Below are 14,349 nucleotides of genomic sequence, written 5' to 3' on the forward strand. Positions count from 1 at the left end.
TGTTAAGTCTCCTCTGAGCCGCATCTTCCCCAGATGTAACAATCCCAGTTTCCTCATCAGCTCCCCATAGGAAGAAGACATCAGCTGGGTTTAGCAAATACTTCAGCAGTATTTTGAAGTTCCAATGAAAACAGAGTAAGACTTTGATGCCTACACACTCTCTACCCCACCATATACCTCACCCCATTCCTTTCAGCGATGTTTAAATACTGTTCCCCGAGGCCAGAGGGATGTGAGAAGCAAAATCCCGGGCTTAGAGAAAAAAAAAAAAAAAAAAAAAAAGAAAGAATAGATAAAATATCAGGATGAAATGAACAATATATTAAATTATTACTGTTTTATTATTCATTTATTTTAGTATGATCCATAGCATGGACCATGATCCATGTGAGATAAATAATTAGATTTTCTTTTCTTCTCTTCTCTTCTCTTCTCTTCTCTTCTCTTCTCTTCTCTTCTCTTCTCTTCTCTTCTCTTCTCTTCTCTTCTCTTCTCTTCTCTTCTCTTCTCTTCTCTTCTCTTCTCTTCTCTTCTCTTCTCTTCTCTTCTCTTCTCTTCTCTTCTCTTCTCTTCTCTTCTCTTTTCTTTTCTTTTCTATAGAATTAATGTTTCTAAGGATATTTTCCATACATTCACGACTCCAGGGAAAAATCCTATCCATGAAGCCCATTCACTGTGCTACTGTATTTTCCTTCTTTGTATTTTGTTTCCCAAACATTAACATTAATAACAACTTCTGGGGCTCATAGGAAGGCTCCTAAGTTTTGTTTCAAAACAGCAAGGAAAACAAGAGCCAGGGTGCACTGACAGGGATTTGGGGTTTCTGTGTTGTCTGTGGGGTTGTCTAAGGGGCGAATGGTGGGTCTACAAAAGTTTGATTCCAGCAGATCTCTAACATGTTTTCCTCTCTTGCTTTAACTCTTTTTTCCCCTTCTTCTTCCTTCCCCATTCTTACTGTTTTCTTTATGTGAGTAGCTTTTATCATTTTTCCTTTTCAACCACTTAATTGATTGTTTTAATTTCCTTCCTCTTTCTGTCCTTCCTTTTTCATTCAGTTTACCTTCCCATCCTCTTTTCTTTTCCTTTTTCTCCTAGCTCTGCCTTTCTCTGTGGGAGCTGACACTTATCCCCAGTTTAGTGTGGTAACACAGGAAAAAAACTTGTTTTCAGAAGTTCCCATCTGTCTCAGGACAAGCAATGCACTGGTATATCTCCTTACTAAATATAACCCTTTTGTCTGGTGTATGACGGCTTGTTCTGGTTCAATGAAATGGCTTTGTTTTAGGTGTAGATAGTGCATCAGGGCTGCCTGGCAGGTGCATCTTGCAGTCAGTGTCACCAAGTAGTAAATTCTGTAATTACAGGTCATGGAGGTGGAGTTCTCCTTTGATGTGACTTTTTTGTTGTTGCAAGCGGATACAATTTGCCTGAGATATCAAATGCAGATAGCAGTAAAAATTTAATTAACAAATCAAAGCTTTTATCTGGGGTTTTAAGAACTCAAGCCAACAGGTTTTTTCAATTTAAAGACATCACAGGCAGAAGTAGAGGGACGAAGGCAGTGACTTTGTAGTATATTCAGCTTACAACCTTTTAATGATGCTTGCAAAGATAAAGCTTTTTTAGCTGTTGCTTTTCAGTCTGAAGAAGCTGTTAGATCTTTCTCAAAAGCAAGTGTGTTGTTCATTGCCTGCCTTATTTTCATAGTTCTAACTTCACCATGAGCATACATTTCTCTCATGGCTCTGCGGATTTCTTATCAGGCGAAGGTGAGAAGCAGTCAGGCTTCAGATTCTTGCTGGTTAATTCCACTTGCAGTGAGCCACTTGCTCATGGTATCAATTGGCCTAAACTGTGGGTGTGACTTTTCTTCTGTGGTTAACTTATCTCCTTAAGAATGGAAGCCTGGTGAAAAACTTGTCTCTTGGCTTCCTCCTATGCATGTGGGGAAGTTACTGTTTTCCTTCAGTGCTTTCTGACCATGCAGTCATGACTGAAATGGCCAAGTCTAGAAACTGAGTGTCTGAGTCATATTGCTCATTCTGCTGGTAACTCCTGGGAGATGGTGGGGCAGCAGAAAAGATTAAAAGAGAGCACTGCAACAACAACAGCAATCTCAGAAGTTCACCATAATGTTACGTACTTGAATTTCCAGGACTGCCAAATGCTTCAGATGAAAGCACACTGCACTGCAGGCCACACTGACTGCCTTTCTGTGGGGTCTGTGAAGGCAAGTTGTCGCATATACCCTACCTATGTGTTTCTGTGCATCTGGGATTACAAGCATTTCTGCAAGTGTGCACACAAAGATCTTAGTTCAGGAAATATATACCAGTATTGGATAGCACTTAGGAAAGCCTTAAGTACAGGCACACTTAATCATGGGCTTAAGGACCTTCCTGAAATGAAGCCAGAAAACCCGAGTCAAAGACCTCAGGAGTCAACACAATGCTGGGAACTTGTGCTTATGTGTATTTAGATGTGTGGGTCCTGAATTTTAATGTACAGCTTTTGATTTCTGAGCTAGAACAGCCGAATGGGATGACTGAAATAAAATCCTCTTGAGCATGGATGAAGGGGGCAAAGGCTCCTAGTGAACTTACAGTGCGGAGTATTTATAGTGCAGTTACCCATTGGTATAAATTGCATGAAAATTGAATGCATGAAAAGCTCTCCAAAGCTGTAGCAGGAATTAAAATAAAACAAAGAAGAAAGAAAAGAGATTGGGCATCCTTGTGTTTAAAGTATGCAAATTAACTTCTTGACATTTGTGTTACTAATTTTAATGCTTTGATGGAAGAACTCTGTTACCATTCTTTAAAGCCCCAGACATCACCTCACAGGGCTAAGAAAAAAGGAGGAAAGAGTTCAAAGTGAATAATTACCTGTTGATGATGTATTATATTTAAAGACTCTGGCCGCGGATTAAAGCTAGTTCTCAGGTTGTTAATAGCCTGCAGTAAACAACTAATGAATCAAAGAAAAGGAGAAAAAGCAGCTATAGATGAAGGGCATTCTCATTAATACCAAAGGCCAGAGTTGTAGTGTCAAATGTAACACAATAAAATGCAGTCATTTCACACCGGAGTGTGTAAGAATTCAGGAAAATAGTCACAGGTGAATTATTAAGGGCTTGTCATTTAAGCTTTGTTCTCCTAGCACTTTGATGCCATGCATACTACCAGGTTTTCCACCCCTCTGTTTTTTGTTTCTGTAGTTTAGCTGCGACTTTTATGTGGTGTAAGAAGGAGAACAGATTTGGAAATCAAGAGCTATACCTACAGCAGTGGCGACTAACCTTACTGTGGAAAGAGCAGGCCTCCAGAGAGGACAGAAAAAGCTAAAAGGAGAAGGAATGGAGCAGAAAATGGTAAGAAAACATTTGAAAAGGGTGTAGGATAAGCTGGATATCTATGGGGATCTTTCTGGCTTTGAACTATTGAGTATTTTGATAAAACACAAAAACAAGTGATTCACATGGGTGTGGTGGGGAATTATTTCAACATGCTTTAGCTAAATAGACGACAGCAGAGCTTCTGTCTATGGTCCTTCAGTCCTGCCCCATTCTCTTCTCACCAGAGCAACACCTTTTTAGTGACTGGCAGCCCTCACCAGAGCAGGGGTGTAGGGCCCTTATTCTGTACAAAACTGAGCTCTATTCTCAGAAGTGTTAAAAGAGAAAGCTTTGCTTTTGTTTAATGTGTGGGAGATGAGATTTTTTGTGAATTCTGAACTCTTTTATTTTAGGAGAAATATAATACTGTGAAAATGCAACCCATCAGTTTGGTATGTGTGACAGAGCATTCTCTGATTTTTCACCTTGTGTCAGACCTTGACTTTTAAGGCTGCTGGATCTTCTCAGGGTTCACACACAGGGTATGAGAGCTGACTGAAAGTACGGGAAAACAAGGTGTGGAAGATATATTTCCACTGAAAAGTTGGTAGGTATTCCAAGAGAGCAATTCTTTTTAAGGCATAAGAATCAATGTATTTCAAGAAATAAACCATTATGACAGAAAGCTAATTATGTTCAACAAATGACCTACAGATAATCCTCATCTTTTTGTACATTGTGGTGAGTTAGGTGAACAGTGCACCTTTCTCAGGTAAGCTGTAAAAGAAAGCCAGCTAATCAGCAACCTTCACATACAATCTGAAGTGTGTCTGAAGCATAAGCTTTAAGTTAAGTACAGCAGACATTTGCATACAGTTCATGTAAAGGAAGAGTGCTTGCAATGACAATACACATGCCATTAGCCTTGCTCCACAAAAGCAAGGTCATAGGTTCAAAGTCTGTGTGAAAAGGTAATGTCAGGAGCATGGAGCCACACCAGTAGCATTATCCCCACCAGGAAGAAAAGCACATATGGGGAGCTTAATTGCAAAATGCCATCTCATAGGAAGGTTATGTGGAAGAAAAGATAAGTGACAGTACTTACTGCTTCCTTTACTATGGTGCTAATCCTGTCTCCAAGCTATGTGTTTTCTACAGTGGGTTACTCATAGCAGGTACTTGGCTGTGTTGTTGGGTTCTGATGAATGAAATATCACTGAAAAACTTTGCTAGGCCACATAATAAACAAGTAAATGTGATGGTCTCTATTCCAGAGAAGTGGAGTGTCTTAGGCATTCCAGTAGCTCACCCTCAAATCGCCATCTTGATAATGGCTGGGCTATGTATTTTGCAAGTGTTATCTTTGCATCAATGAAAATTAAATGGGAGGGAGGGAGTCCAAAGAATAGATGAGTGGTTTCTCTGCATTCCCTGGATATTGGATGTGTCTATTCAGATTATCAAGGTTTAGAGCATGGCTTTGCTGGGAACAAGTGGGCAGAAGTTAGTGGCCAGAGCACGTCCTGCATTGCCTACTACATTGCTGTGCTTTTTGGTGAAGGCAAGGGAGCCACAGGACTGCACAGCCCGTCTTATCTCTATTATTGTGGTGTCCATCTACATTGGCATGTATATGTTGAGAGGATAATGAGGCAGATATTTCAAATGTTCCTCCTCACTTCTTTTTCATTTCAGAGAGGTACCACATATGTATGTAAAACAATATTAATAGTAACTGTCTGTTTGGGACTCTGGTGAGCCATAAACTGGCTGCTTCCATGTCCTGTGCTACCCTTGTTTTCCACAGTTCTTACTGCTTGCTCTGGGGAATGTGTCTTGCAGAATGTCTTGTGATGGACTCCCAGATCTCTGCAAAGTCTCAGGCTGGGCTTGCCAAACCATGCTGCTCTAGTGCGTTATTTGTATTGTAGTCAATGCCCAAAGGCTCCTCTCTGTGTCTGGTACACATGCAGCTGTTTGTCCTAAGGTCCAAGATGTGCCCTCACACCACCAGCCCTGCTTCTGCAGTCCATAATGTTCTTAGCCATCATTAGATCTTAATATATTCCATTTGGCACTAGCGTGAGAAAGTTATCTTGTTTAGGGGAAAAAACTTATTATTAAGTCCAAAGCAAAGATGCAGGCAGTTTTTGGTGATGGTGTTGATTATTTGGAAAATGTCATTCCCAAGCTGCCTGTTTGCCAAGCATGAGACATGTGTTAGCAATAAACAGCACACAACATAGATCTCTTCTATAAATGGCTGTTTCAAAACACAATAATAAAACAAGGGGACCAGGAAGTTCTCCAGTTCTAACACTGTACCTCTTTTAAAACCATTATGGCCTGCAGGCAAGACTTGTACTCCCTTCTTCTCTTCCACATTGCTTTTCTTCCTATGGACTTTTTATCTGTTCATGTTAGTAACTTTGGACAGAGACATAAAATGCCATAGGTTGGTAAAAGAGTCTGAGGCCTGATTCAGCTCTCATATCACCACCACTTCAATGTGAAGCCATTAATTCAGGTGGCATGATTTCTGAAGGCACCAGTTTAGTTGGAATAATTACTGGCACATCAGCTCTTAGAGATTTACAGCAGAAGGGTTTGAACATGCAAATATTTATGCAGGTGGGCAAACCTGTAGTCTGTTGTTGCCAAAAACCTTGTTGCATGAGAATGTTACTGATCTGTAGCGATACGGGTAAAAGCAGAATTTTAAGAGACCTAAATAACACTCAGTAATGAGTGGTAAGGACAAAATATTGTGCATAAGGAGAAAAGTGCTACCTGTATGAGGCACACTTGTAAATAACAGAGTGGAGTTTTCTTGTTTGATACTTGGTGATGCAAGATCATTTAGTTGTTTGAGTGGCTGGGCTTCATGCAGGAGTCTACTATTTCAAATGTGGCTGGAGTATACTGATGTGTAGTAACATGTAATGGTGGTAGAAGACCAGCCTTCTGGTAGAAGACTAGCCTCATCTGTGAGTTAGCGAAGAGAGGAAGAGAAGGAGGTACATATGTCTAATGCAAAGGTACACCTTTCCTTTTTGATGGATAGTACCTTTCTTTCATGTCTTACCGGACTCACTGCTGTGGGGCATCTGTGTGGGAGAAAAACCAGTTTCTGTCTATTTCTGCTTTGCCTGTTCTTTCTAATGTGACACTAGTTGGCTGTGATACACCCCCAGTAAATATTAGCTAACTATTGCAATATGTTCTGTGTGGGGTGTAGCATAAAACAGAAGTGGATGAAAAATACCATATTCCATTTTCCAAACAACAGCTGTGGCCAAATTGCTCTATGCTTTACATGGAGGATCAGGCCAAAGAGCAGGAATCTTCCCACTGACATAAAAATCTTTGGTTCAAGTCTTCCAAGACAGTGGTAGGTGCTGGTTTCCCCCAGGAGTTAAGTAAGGCTTAGGAAACATCTCTGAGAGTCTGACCTCTGTTTTTTTATCCAATGTGGCCAGGAATGAAAGAAAATCAGAGATGAACTGGCACAGGAGAGGTGGTGCTTCTTGGCTGAAAATGGAGCCAAACCTCTGTTTTTTTCTGTGTCTGAAGCATCTCATCCTCCAGGCTGTGGAGATTTCTCTGTTCCTTCAATAGAAGAAGGCAGGCACATGGAATCAATAGTTGTTGAACTGCTCTTCCAGTTCACATTGGTTGTTTTCCCCTTAAAGCAGGAAAGAAAGATAAATGATGTCAATTTTTGCAAGGAATTGAGATTGAATTACTGTTCTTATCTACTTCATATCTATGTAAGCCGTGTATATGGATTCTTGTGCATCAAATGAAGAGGAAGCCATAAATTGCGGCCTGCATTCCCACTTCTCTTAACCCACATTCTGAACAGATATATATTTAAATACAGTAGTTTGACTTATTATTTTATGGAGTTTGCATGAGGATGGTCCAGCCTGACAGTATTGCTGGCTAGTGGCAATTCTGAGGAAGTGTTCCATCAAGGCTCAAGCACTGTGATCACTACTGCTAACAAATAAAACAACAAACATCAAACAGCCAAAAAGCAACAAGAACAAACTATAAATAAAAATATCCACTGCCTTGCTGATCTTAGAGCTGAGCCATTTCCTTTCTGCTAAGGGTGAAAACTTTCAATTGCATGTTTTCAAGACATGAAAAAAAAAAATACAGTGGTAGGTTTCATAAAGTAACTTAATCTCATTTTTATTTCTCCTAGCTTCTCTTCATGAAATTGCATCCTGGTAGCACAGAGACAGTGATCACCACTCTCTACCATAGACTACCGGGATCCACAGATAGCGGTAGCCCCACAGCAAAGCCAAAACTCTTCCCCTCTCTTCCACTTTGCTGCCACATGAACTATGCTTACCTATGCCCATCTGGAGATATTATTCAACAGCTGACTGAACATGACCCAGCTCTGTGCCCAGGTAGCCAAGAAGGCCAATGGCATCCTGGCTTGTATCAAAAACAGTGCAGTCAGCAGGAGCAGAGAGGTGATCATCCCTTGACACTGGTGAGGCTGCACCTTCCCTTTTGTAACCTTCACTACAAGAAAGAAACAGAGGCCTGTGTAGGAGGGGGCATCTGGCATGACAAAGTTCATTGTCTCCATGCATTAACTGACTTCCCTTCAACATTATTCTTTCTATTGGGAGCAAGAGACAATAAGAGACATTATTGCTGACAGTAGGGTCTGTATTGGGATGCATGCTTTGTTGACAGGAGCTGAAATCTTTGAGGTATTTTCCATTGGGAGCCCATTCTCATCCCTCCTGGTTTGTATTTTATATGTAGCTATGTTGCCTTGGTCTCTTGGCCAGCTGGCTGCTGTGCAAAGGGGATTCCTGGAGGAGCACAGTAAGGCTAGCTAAGGCCCTGGGGGGCCCTTACCATGTCCCTGAGCGTGCACTTGATGCTGGCATGCTGAGTGATTTAGGATCAGGCACTTGCCATCTTTGCCCCCATTCCCCTTTCTGTGAAATGCTGCTGGTGGCACTTATTTCACAAACTGTGTGAAGCTGTGCAGCTGCCAAGCTCTCTATGAGGCAGCAGCTGACATTAATTAGCTGTGTTGTAGGGCCTATTACTGAGAAAGGAGAAGGTTGCTCTGTCACTGTGACACAGAGAATATTACGTTTTTCCATCCATCTTGAAAAGACAGTTTTGTAGGGGAAGACTAAGAATCAATTTTGTACTGTGCACTTCTGTGTTCAGATACAGAAACAAAGTGTAAATATGGGGCTAATTAACTTTTATAATCTGATCTAAGAGAAGATTAAAATATCAATTGTATTCTTTGCTCTGTCTCCATTAACTGACATTTTACTTTTCTTATTAATGGATATGTAATACACAAAGAACTAAAAACAGACTAATAATTCTCTATTTTCTTTGTGCTCACACTCTTTCCCCAATATTACTTAGCGTTCTCCAAGTATCTGTGAGCTTCTGTGAGTTATACAGTAAGGAACAACATCTGATTCAGTTGAAGTCGAATACCCATTTCCCATAGACTTCAACAGAAACAGAATACACCTTAGTGCTTCACCAATGCTTTTAAAAGATGGAGATGCTCTTTTCCTTGGATGAGATGTTTGGGGCTCTTCTGACTATGAGTTGATTTATTAAATACTCAGTTTCTTTAAGTGAGAAATGAGAAAAATATTCCTGACTCTTTCTTTCATTTAAGTTCCTTAACAAAATGTGCCTCATCTGCTTGTAATTAACAGTCATTAAACTGAGGTATTGTGGCTTATTATATGTTTTTCTCAATGCAGGAAAGGCATACAGGTTAATTTGAGCAGCTGATTATTGCTGTCCTACTTTCGTAAGTGTAATCACAACTAAAAAGTTTGTAGCATGGGATTGTTTTCTTTGTTCGCAAGATTTCAGATACCTATTTTTACATAGTCTACTGTAAGACCTTAGAATCAATTCTATAGCTACATTATATTTTATATGGGTTACTAGAAATTAAGACTTTCATAACAGGCTGTTATTCATATCTTTTGCTGTGTGGGATGGAAGCATGAAATCTGCTCATTACGAAAAAGCCAAAATTACATTCCTGGGCTTCATGTACTTGTTGAATCTCTGGTTTTCTGTTCACTTTGTAATTGCCTCCAAGACACAGACATGGAAACAGATTCAAGTGCTGTGAGGGCTCAGGTTTGAAAAGATCAGGGCTATGTAGTGGAGTGCTTAGCCAGCAGTAGAGAAGGCAAAGGACCTGCTGGAAAGCCCATGGTTATGTTTCTTAACTCAAGCAGTAATCACTATGGCTTCCTTTCCTTTCTCAGTTGTTTCATCATGCACCCAGGCTTACAGATTTCATGGCTCCTGGCAGCCCACCAGGCTCTGGCTGAAGAAGAAGAAACATATGTGTGTAATGAAAACAGTGAAAGCTTTATGGGTTCAGTCCTCATTTCCCTTCCTCGTACAGCCACTATCTCTGTGGTTTTCCTGAAAGATCAGAAATAAAGACTTCTTGGCTTTGGAGCAGAGAAAAGTAGGTTTTACAGCAGAAAGGCAATGCTAAAGGTGCTAATGCAAGTCCTGTTTTTTTGGTTCTTTTATATAAAACAACGGTGAGGTTGCCCTGCTGTATTAAATATGGCCTTGTTACCACTATTATGCAAAGACTTCAATACAGAATGAGTTTAACAAGTCACAGTAACATCACACCAGTATCAATAATCTAAAGTAAATTACCTCCTCCCACTTCTGCTTGCCTTTGCATTTTGGAGTGCTCTAGGACGTATATTTCTCTGAGGTGATTGCAGTTCTTCAGTGGCAAGTGTCTCAGCCTTTTAGCTGTGAATCACATAGAGCTCCAAACAAGACAGCAAACAGCCAGGAATGTCAGCTGTGTGCCACCCTGCTGGGATTTTCATATTTTTTGGAGGACAAAAATATTTGCCTTGGCTAATACTCTGTAATAGTAAATAATAATAATAGAGCTGTGCTTTCAAAATGTGTTTTTCTAACCTTGGAGTCTGAATAGTGTATATCACACACTTTTAATTGAGACTGCTATTGTTCGATTAGGTTTCTGTTACCCTTAAGTCTTAGGAACAGCAATAACCCAAAGGAAATGGACTCTTGGCTGACGCAATCCAGAATACCTTGGATTTACGGGAGTGGGTGGTCAGTCTCGTTTTACCAATTTGACCATTATACTAAAGGCAGACAGGGTGTTAGCGTCTATTAAGAAATAAATACTTTGAATCTGAGTGCTTCAAGCTGACCAGTTTGACATTGCAGTGAATGAAGAACAAGTTATCACAGTTTTGTGTGATTTTTGGTATATTTTTGAAGCAGATATCTGAAGGTGTACGTTCAGCAGCTTTGAACCTGTTGGCTCACTGTCTTTTTGCACTTTTTTCTCTTTCTTTATTCTCTTTGTTCTTTATCCCTTCCCTTTCCTTTTTTCTTCTTTATTTTACTTCTTTATTTTTCTATTTTTTTGCCTACTTTCCCCTTTTTTCCTCTTTTTTTGTTTTGTTTTGTTGTTTTGTTTTAACTGTATTATTGCATTTTTTTCCTTTTTTCAAGGTTATCTATCTGGAAGGAAAACAAACATTGCCTTGCTTTCTTCTAAAGGAGATTTTGGTTGAAGTCATAATAACACATTTGTGGTGAGCAGCAAGGGGCCATCTGTTCACTGTTGAGAAAAATATACACAAAGAAAGCATATCAGTGAAGTGCAATGAAAAGCACAAAGCAAAGCCCCCCAGAGTAGTTCACTCAAGGCTATTAAAAATTTCGGGTTGCTTCAACCTACACAGCTTTAAATAGAACTTCTGAGGTTGTCTGGGTTAAAGATACCCACTGATTTACTGAGTGACAGACCTACGCTCCCACATCTTCAGCTACTGCTCTTCAGGCAAGCAGATACAGACCAACCCCAAGTCACATGTGCAGAGACTCCAGCATGCTTGTTCAAGCCCACCAGACTTACCATATTCACATCTGCCATTAAATCAAAGAGATATATTGTCTGAATGGCCTTCCCATAAGCTCTGCGTGTTGATTATTTGAAAGGCATGCTTGCTCTCAGTGTTATGTGTTGAAAGCTATTGATTAAAATTAATCTCTCTGCCTGAATAACTTTAGGCAGGGATCCTAAGGAATGAGCTCTTCCTTTTTCATTTTTTTCCACTGTCAGGTGTGAGTTGCCTTTTAATCGCAGAACTGGGAAACTTGGCCCCTTCTCCAGACTCCTGATACACCACCATGTGACAAAGACAGCAAGAGCCTTGCCTGCTCTTTGGCTGATGAAAGCCTGCACCCTATTGCCGCCTCTCACATGTGCCAGCTCCAGAAGAGGATGAGATATGACCAGTACAAGGTGGGAGGCATCAGATGAAGCTAATGCTGGGCTCCAAACAGAACATCATCACAGGCAGCTGACCTGCAGATCTCCTTGCCAAAGGATGCTGTGGGTGCTAAAGTTTTGTGTGGGTTCAAAGACTGACAGAAGAACTGAATTAAATCCCCTGGGTGTACATGGAAACCACAACTGCCTAGGGCTAGATGAATACTTTCCATATAACTGCAGCTAATTGTACTTTAGTGAGAATGATTCTGAGTAAAGTATGATTTAGTTGTGGGTGTAAGGGCTTCTACTGCAAGGTTTTAAACACACACCAAAATAAGGGTACAGCTGTTAGATAAGTGTTCTGAAAAAAAGCTCCTTGAATGTGATTGGGAATTTCACTCTTTTCAAAGTCCAGTGGACAGAAGTAATGAAACCAATCGAGTTATATCTGTAGTCTGAGGAAGCTTCACTTTGGAGTATGGGACTGCTGATATTTCACTTTGTATTTAGACACCATATCTGAACCTAATTAAAAGGAAGGTGACTGAGAGCTGATAGACATGGATTGCTGGCTTGTGTTGTACTCTCCAGAAACATTACATGACCATTACCAGCTGTTGTTCCAGCATGGGGTACCACCAGCTGTCTCATTAAATCCCGCCACAGAAAAATATAGAAATCTTCCAAATTCTCCTGCAACAATAAAACATCCGCCACCAACAAAACCCCCCGAACAAAAAAGAAAATCTTAAAAGCTGTTTTGTTTTGTTTTGTTTTTCTTCCTCTGATTACATTCTGCCTTCCAGGAAACAGATGTAAACACAGTGCAAACTCATTCCAGCTTTGTAATCACCAGTCTTGTTTTTATAAATGTATCTAAACTGCTAACTTCATTTGCACTACACTCGAATTGCTCAGAAAATTCTTTTTCATCTATACTTCTAATACACAGTGTTACAGATGCTGGCATTGGTGGAGCAGCCTTCCTTGCCTGCCTTCTGTGGGTGCTCCTGGGAATGTGTTAAGCACTGGAGAACACCTTTCCAAAACAACAGATATTGATGAATGTGATATGCATATTAATTACAATGAAATATTTGCATTATTATTATTACTATTTTAAATATGAGTTTCTGCTTTGGTTCTGCCTTTTATAAGAGATTGCGATATTTGAGATGGAAGATGAAATGTGTTTCAGAAGATTTCAGAGGAACAGATTTAGTCAAAGCCTAGAGAAGCAAGAACAGCCCCATTCTGTGGGGCTAATAGCCCCAGTAAAAGCCAATATCAGATTCATTCTATTTTCTTTTCCTAAATTTTACCAGATTTAATAGTTTAAATGTGTAAGCAGTAAAACACAAAGACCACAGTGTAAAACATTACCTTAATTATCTTTGAGTTTCAGGAATGTCAGGTGCTATTCAATAATTAGATATGGGAAACATTAACAATATTTCTGGACATTAATACCAATGGAACTTACAGTGCCATAAACACCATTGAGCATATCTAAATACTGTAGATGTAGAGCTGAAGGAAAGAGGGATTCAGACCTAAGACCTTTATAACTTGTTCTCCTCAACATTGCCAGATGCTTCCCTGACATGTTTCTTCCTGCTGTGCAGAGCAGAGCTCAGACATGAATGCTTTTCATCTGAGGAACGAGAAACAACAGTATCTTCAGGTAAAAGGAGTTCTATTTAAACACATCTGAAGGCTACACAGCGTGGGAGAAACTCATGATTTGAGCCAGTGTGGGTGGCTGAATACTCTGAATATTTTAGCAGAGCTTTTAAAAAAGATGAGCTGACAGCATCCCACCTTACCTACTGCCCCGAATGCTATACTGTGCTTGTCCTTGAACAAGGATGCCTGGGGGAGTTAAGGCTTGTCGGATGACTAAGAGCAAGCAGTATTTAGACAGCTACCTCCCTTTCATTTAGTTAAAATTAGGCACAGAAATGCCTCAGAGGTTGGGGGCCAAGTGAGGTACATCAGGGCATCAAAGCAACCGGCTGCAGCAGCAGCAGCAGGGCTACAGCTGTGCCCAAGGCAGACAGGCCTTCTGCCTCTGGCGGTACCTCAGCTCAACTCTGCCCATGGTCACTCAAAGCTGCTGATGACTTTCTACGGTAGATGGGAAGTACAGCTTGGGCAATCTGTCCTGTCAGCTTTCTGAAGAAGGTGGGTTTTTAGGAGTATCATAGAACCATGGAACGGATTGAGTTGGAGAAAACCTTAAAAGCCCATCCAGTCCCAACATGTACCATGGACAGACAGGACTGCTCCCCCGAATCCCAGCTGCCCAGGCCATGACCTTGAGCACCTCCAGGGATGGGGCACCTCAGTTTCTCTGGGCAGCTGTTCCAGTGCCTCACTGCCCTCTCAGTAAACCATTTCCCCCTCTGCAATTTTGTGGCATGGTATTCTTTAGGAAAATGCAAGAAGGGGTGTTATAAACAGCCAGCTTGGGGCTGGAAAGTGTACAGAGGTAACTTCCAAGAATGAAGGCTAGTGTCATCATAGCTCAGATCCACAAAGCCAATTATCTGCTCTGGCCATGCTAACAGTAAGCCAGCTGCAAACACACACAGATGGAACACTGAATCTGCTTCCAAGACTTCACAGTTTCTGTGGCTTTAACAGGGCACCTCAGGTGACAAGATAGATAGACCCAAAAATCTTCCATGGATAA

General features: G+C 40.7%; 1 long non-coding RNA gene across 1 annotated transcript; it reads left to right on the plus strand.

Moving 5' to 3' along the window:
* The first annotated feature begins 2,988 nt into the window (after nt 1–2,988).
* LOC146761800 (uncharacterized) lies at nt 2,989–13,534 on the plus strand. The gene is made up of 3 exons (XR_014942625.1): nt 2,989–3,370; nt 11,502–11,684; nt 13,246–13,534. It is a non-coding gene; the product is annotated as an uncharacterized LOC146761800 (long non-coding RNA).
* The last annotated feature ends 815 nt before the right edge of the window (nt 13,535–14,349 follow it).

This window comes from Coturnix japonica, chromosome 2, assembly GCF_054131305.1.
Source record: "Coturnix japonica strain WE chromosome 2, WE-NBRP24, whole genome shotgun sequence".
Taxonomy (NCBI): Eukaryota; Metazoa; Chordata; class Aves; order Galliformes; family Phasianidae; genus Coturnix; species Coturnix japonica.